The following is a 6,000-nucleotide window of genomic DNA, read 5'->3' as shown; positions in this document are numbered from 1 at the left end:
TGCTTATACAAAAGGACTAGTTCTACACTCACAGTCCGTATTGACTGCTTCTCACTAAACCATGCTTCTCTGTTTTGAGGTATTACATTCACTATAGCAGTTTTCTAAATCTGGAGGACCTCAAATCATACTTCACTGTTTGGTTGAGGCCCATGAAAGCTTCCAGAGTTGACAGCCAAGCTAAATAAGGTGCCACTGAGGCACTGCACTTTCACCCACGGAGCAAGGAGGGGGGAAAGAAATGAGACAGAAGGTGATCCCATGGGTCAGGTGTACCCCGATGTGGGGTTTGCTATGGATCTGGCTGTATGTACGTGACATCAACCATTTCATAACCTCCCTATCTCAGTGTCTTCAGCCGCAGGATCAGCTTAATGAAATTGACCAGCCGGCGCTGGTGCATTCGACCTCTGCGCCACGAGATACAATTGGTGAGCGCCGCTTTTTTTGTTGGGCTCTGGCCAGTTCTTCGGGCAGCCGGGGGTGTCTGTCGGGAGCCCCCCGGCCGGTTCCCGGGAGGGATGCCCGGGAGGAGTCCCGGGGTGCCGGGGTCCTCCTCGGCCGCTCTCCGTGGTGCTGCAGCCGCCGCCCGCGGTGCCTCCTGCGGGAGGGCAGGATCCCCTTCCCCGGGAGCGCGGCCGGCCGTGCCGCTAACTCCTCCCTTCGGATGCAAGGGCTGCACCGCCACAAGCCGTCCTCTCGCCGCCCCCCTCCTTCTCCTTTCTCCCGTTTCGACAGAGCGAGCGGGCTTGCTCTGCCTGCGCGGCGGCAGCTGCCCACCGCGGACCCCGCGGGCTTGGGGCGGGTGCTTTAATTTTGGCAGGACCTGCCCGCCGCCCTTCCCGGATAAACTTGGGCCGGCGCCCCCCGGCACCGCGTTTTGGGGCTGGTGGGCTCCCGGCTGCCTGCGGGGATGCCCAGGTAAGAGCCGGGGCTGCCCCACGCCGCGGGGAGGGGAAGGGGCGGCAGGAGGAGGAGGGGGAAGGTGCTGCCAGGAAAGTAGCTCAGGAGGCTCGTTTCCCTCGGAAGAGACAGGGCAGGGCGGGGAGCGATGGGGGCGAAACAGCTGCCGGGACAGGGCGGGTGGCATCTGGCGCCTTGTGCACCCCGTTGGGCTGCTCTGCGCTTCCCTTCGTGGTAAAGCTCGGGGAGGAATAGGTCAAGTGCTCGTCTGAAGAGGGGCAGTAGGAGTTTTGGTCGTTCGTCTCGTTTTAAGGACAGTTCAGTGCGTAAAAACGCCAAAGTCTTTTATTTTAAATTACGGATTACAATATACAAAACAGATTAGCTCATAAAAGGTATTAGAGTGCAGTATGTAAATTGGAAATTGCTGACTTCCTTTATTAGTCTGGGACTAGCATGGTATATTCAATTATGTTGATGTTAATAGTAAGAAAAAGTTAGGCAATAAAAATAGTTGTAATTAGCTTTGGGGAAAGTAATACAAATTCAAATGACCTTGATGGTACTTCAGCATAGGCTTGTTTCACCACAGAAAACCTAACCTTGTAAATTCAGGCTCTCTGCAAACAACATGGCAGGAACCTTTCATTTTCAGTCTCCATAACTTTGGATAATGTTTCCTATGGATAAGAGGAAAGGTATCCATTGCAAACATACCTTTATAGGTAAAGAATTTGTGGTCAAGAAGGAACATTAATACTCAAGACAGAAACTTACATAGGCCTTTAGGATTGCAGAAATAATCTCTTAATTTAATGGTAAAATCTTGGGTCAAGAATAGCCAGGGTACCAGCTGTAAATCCAGGGAAATAACTATCCTGCAAGACAAAGATATGGCTCATTACTTAAAGTTGTTGATACTAGGTCATTTATTTCAGATTTGACCTACAATATGTATAGTTAATGAATTAAAATACTCGTGGAAAATCAACTGTATTTTATTCCTAACATAATGGAGATTAATGGAAGTTAATTGTTGAGCTACATGTCACATATTACATTCCAGGCACTCGTGTATGACTGGTATGTGTTACACTCTGTTTCTTAGGCATTTTGATGCAGCTGGAGATAGCAAGTGTACAGGTGGTTGCTTTTGGTCACTACACACAGTATAACCCATAAGTACAAAGGCAAATTTATGAAAGGGATTGACTCACTTGTCTCATGTCTCATTCTGGGCAGTGAGAAGTAGGCGTACTCTACTGCAGATCAAGCTCAATGCTAGTAGAAGGTGTTTGCCCATCCAAGACTCCATATAAAACATGTCAGAGAAATAAGAATGATCCATATAGACACAGTATTTTCATAAGGACATCAATGTAACTAACAGTTACAATGTATGTTGAATGTCTTCCTTAGCATTAAAAACCTATGTGCAGCTGAAGTCTCTTACTATTAAAGAAAGCACAAAACAACAGGCTTACAGGTTTATTTTTAATTAACATGCAGAAATTAGATGTACATGTGTGTTTTTCTTCTCTTAAATAACCTTTACATGTTTGTAGAGGACTGCCACCTGATCTACATGTTGCTCAAACTCCTGACATATTATTTAGTGTACTGTTCTCTGAGAATTGATGAATTTCAGTTACACAACTTTTTTTGACTTCAGAGTGAATGAGATGTATCTGCACTGAAGTCAGTAGAACTCTCCAAATTAACACAGAGAAAAATGTCTATACTGATGATTCCTTTATTCTATAATTCCTAAATTAAACAGGTTATAAAGAAACTTCAGAATAATTGTGGAAAACGACAGCAACAACAACAACAACAAAAACAATCCTTTATCTAATCACATGTAGAAATCATAAGGAAAAGAAATAACTTGATGGATTACTCTATTTCTTGATAAGGTTTTACTAAGATAGACTAGGATTAAGTTTACATTTCTGATATAAATATTTTTGCAAGTTCAAGTACTAGGTGGGTGCTATTACTTTCTTTTGTCCTTAATTGATTACTTCTTATATGTGCTAAAATTAACACAGTTTCAGGACTGAGAGGTCATCAGGCTCTTTTTCAAGTAACAGTTGAAATTGCCTAATGTACCTATAAAACTGGAAGCCAAGTCATCTGTTTAAAGAATGTTTTGAGATGGTGTTTTCCTTTGTCTAGTTGAGTAGTGGAGAAAAGGTTTATCTGACATCAATCCCCTTGGAATATTTGGGTTTTTCTGTGGAAGAACCGATCTTAATGAATGTGGGAAATAGATTAATGGTTTAGCTCATTGAAAATGCTTAGGAATACCTACAGATCAGGGGCTTAGTCATTTAATTGTGTAGCTGGAGTAGTTGGAGGGTCTAAACCCTGTTCCAGGGTCAGCTAGAAATTATGAAGAACAACAAATTATGAAGCCTCTACTGATGAAATACTTTGTGAGAAGGAGAAAGTAGTCTGCACCTTTGGAAATAACTGGAGCCTGCACACCTACTTATCCGAATATCATAGTTGCAGTATTTAATTAATCTCTAATATCCTACTAATGCATATTTGCATATTTAACTTACTTTACCTTTAGAGAAAAGTACTTTACAAAGAAGAGTAGCAGTCTTTATGAAAGAGAGACAAGAAATGTGGCTGCAACTGGAGCCAAGGCAGAAGTCACCTATACTGGACAACATGGAAAAGTGTAACTGAACACTAGGGGGTTAAATTTAGGTGCAAGGGAAAACTAATGCTAATATTAGCCCAAAATAAATTCAGTGAAGGTGTCAAAATGAGCTATTGCTTTTATTACACTGTACTGATGCTCAAGCATTGATTTCTTTTTTTTTTTTTTTTTTTTTCCTTTCATTTTTTCCTCTTTTGTCTGCTGGCCTTCTCTCAATCAACTGAATTTCTTAATCAGCTCTACCTGGCACCTCACAGTTTCATGGGGTTTGATTCAGATCATGGCTGGGCCTCTAGAATTTAGGATGCTATGGCAAAACCATGGTATTAAATTCAGAGTAGATTACGTTGATTTTCAGTGTAATGTTTTCTCCCATTCTTACCAGTTTAAACAATGATGTGGACAGCTTCTAAAACCCAAGGCCTCCAAGAATGGTTAAGTTTTTATTTTAAACATAAGGCAAATGTCCCCCAGAAACAGATCTAAACCAATGGCTGCAGAACATTTCCTTCCCTGTCCACTCCATAAACAAGATGTTTCTGTCACAGAAATACAGTAGCTAGAGACTAGAATTAGATATATAAAATTATAAAATGCTGGATGAGAGATAGATCTAATATGCCAAATTCTGTGGAATCCTGTTCAGGGAAAAAAAAAAAAAAAAAAGCGCTTTGTGGCTCACACACAGCAAGCATCTGGCCTTAGAGATAGATGTTCTTAGTTCTGAAGTTTCAAGTCTTTTAAATCATTAGTTTTAACATTGTTATGCATAGGAAAGTCATTCAAAGAATTTCTAGAGGATTTTAAAATTTATTAGCTACCATGCTTTTTACCCTTAACAAGCCCAGACGGCTAAACTTTGGAGTTTTATCCTTTAGAAAGATGTGCAATTCCAAGAAATACTGAAAACTGCTAGACTGCTCTCAAAACACTTTTTGGTAAATTATGCACTTTGTGAATACATGAAGGTATGATATTACTGGTATGGGTGGAACATTAACTATCTTATTCCACTGGGGTTTAGAGCTACTTGGATTTTACATACCAATGTAACAGGAAAAAAATAACCAATTGTTCCTATCTCTGTTCGTGCTTCCATTCAAAAAATTACATGAATTTTTGACTATTCCCATTCTTCAGTTTTACTCTGTCCTGGAATTTTTTTCAAGTCTGTCAAGATGATTTTAGGCAGGGGGATATACAAGTGTTATTATGCCAACATTAATTGATAATAATGTAAAAAACATATAGTAAGTTATTAAGTCATGATCAAATCTCTTCACTGGAATGTATTCAGCAGTTCAGCTTACAATTTTTCTAAACAGTTGTGCAACATTATTATGTCCATTTATAACTGTAAGAAAAAAAAAAATGGAGAAGGAAAAACCAGTAGGGACTAAACTTGCTCTCAGGCAGATTTGGTAATAACAACATATCAAACAGTACAACTGAGGCTTAATTATTCATATTTTTGCTGTTGTGAAAGGTGGCAGACTTTGATGAACCTTGTCAGACTTTACCACACTACTTTTATGAAGCTGAGCTGATCCACAAATCAGACTGCCATCTCCAATCCCTTAGGTACACTCTATTACAACCTGCAAGTCTGACTACTGCAGGAGACCGAACAATTCATTTCTGCAGCCCTGTTCCCATGTTGGGAAGCTGTAGTGTGGCTCTGTTTCTGTGCTCCCAGGAATGAGCAGGGCTGCAAGGTTTCCCAAGCAAGTTCTAGCAACAATTTACCATTTCTATTTGTGCATGACATATCCCAATATCTGAGAGTCGTTTCTAGTCATTAAATAGACTTTATGGTACTCGTGTACATCGTCACTATGCCCATTGATCTGATGGGGGTAGGGATTTTTTTCCTTATGTGCTCTGGCTGAGTGAGATGAAAGAGTGTACCCCCAAAATTCTTGATTTCCCTTGTAAAATTCCACCTCCAAAGAGACGAAATTAGAGCTTATTATCTGAGCCATAGTAATTGCACATCATCCTAAGCAGCAAAGTAAAATTTGTCCACGTACGCATACTTGTTCTGAAACATCTTTGCATCGCTCGCGTCACCTTGAGAGTCTTGGAAGTCTAACTTTCAGTCTCACCAAATAAAAAGCCACTAGTGAAGTGTCTCTATGCTGATTTTGCTTTCTTTCTATGATAAGAGACAAAGATATCAGAATAATGGTTCCTCAAGAGGGGCACTTGTGTTCAGGCAGTGCATTTTGTCCTTACTCCTTGTTCTCTGTTTGTTACGGACCGTCATCTTAGAAATGGCTATTTCTCACAATTTTTAGTTCCAACCCTTGGGTATTTTCTCCATGTGCTTCTGAGATCAAAGTTGTTATCAGGTGAATTTAATTTAATATACCTTTCTCTGTGTGATGGGCTGCTATTTCAGATGGTGCAATGCCACTATTAGT

At 41.0% G+C, this 6,000-nt stretch overlaps 1 protein-coding gene across 2 annotated transcripts in view; it reads left to right on the top strand.

Annotated features, from left to right (window-relative positions):
* Window positions 1–375: 375 nt before the first annotated feature.
* ROBO2 (roundabout guidance receptor 2) overlaps window positions 376–6,000 on the top strand; it is a 1,102,980-nt gene continuing 1,097,355 nt past the window's right edge. Inside the window, exon 1 of one of the 2 annotated variants that reach the window (XM_032182831.1) lies at window positions 376–431. The gene's annotated coding sequence lies outside the window, so the exon portion shown is untranslated. Of the gene's footprint in view, window positions 432–646; window positions 922–6,000 lie in introns of those variants that run through there. The other variant, XM_032182822.1, reaches the window with a different exon arrangement.

The sequence above is a fragment of the Aythya fuligula genome, chromosome 1 (genome assembly GCF_009819795.1).
Source record: "Aythya fuligula isolate bAytFul2 chromosome 1, bAytFul2.pri, whole genome shotgun sequence".
Classification (NCBI taxonomy): Eukaryota; Metazoa; Chordata; class Aves; order Anseriformes; family Anatidae; genus Aythya; species Aythya fuligula.
The sequence above is the reverse complement of the archived record's forward strand: the minus strand, read 5'-3'. Positions and strand labels throughout refer to the sequence as shown.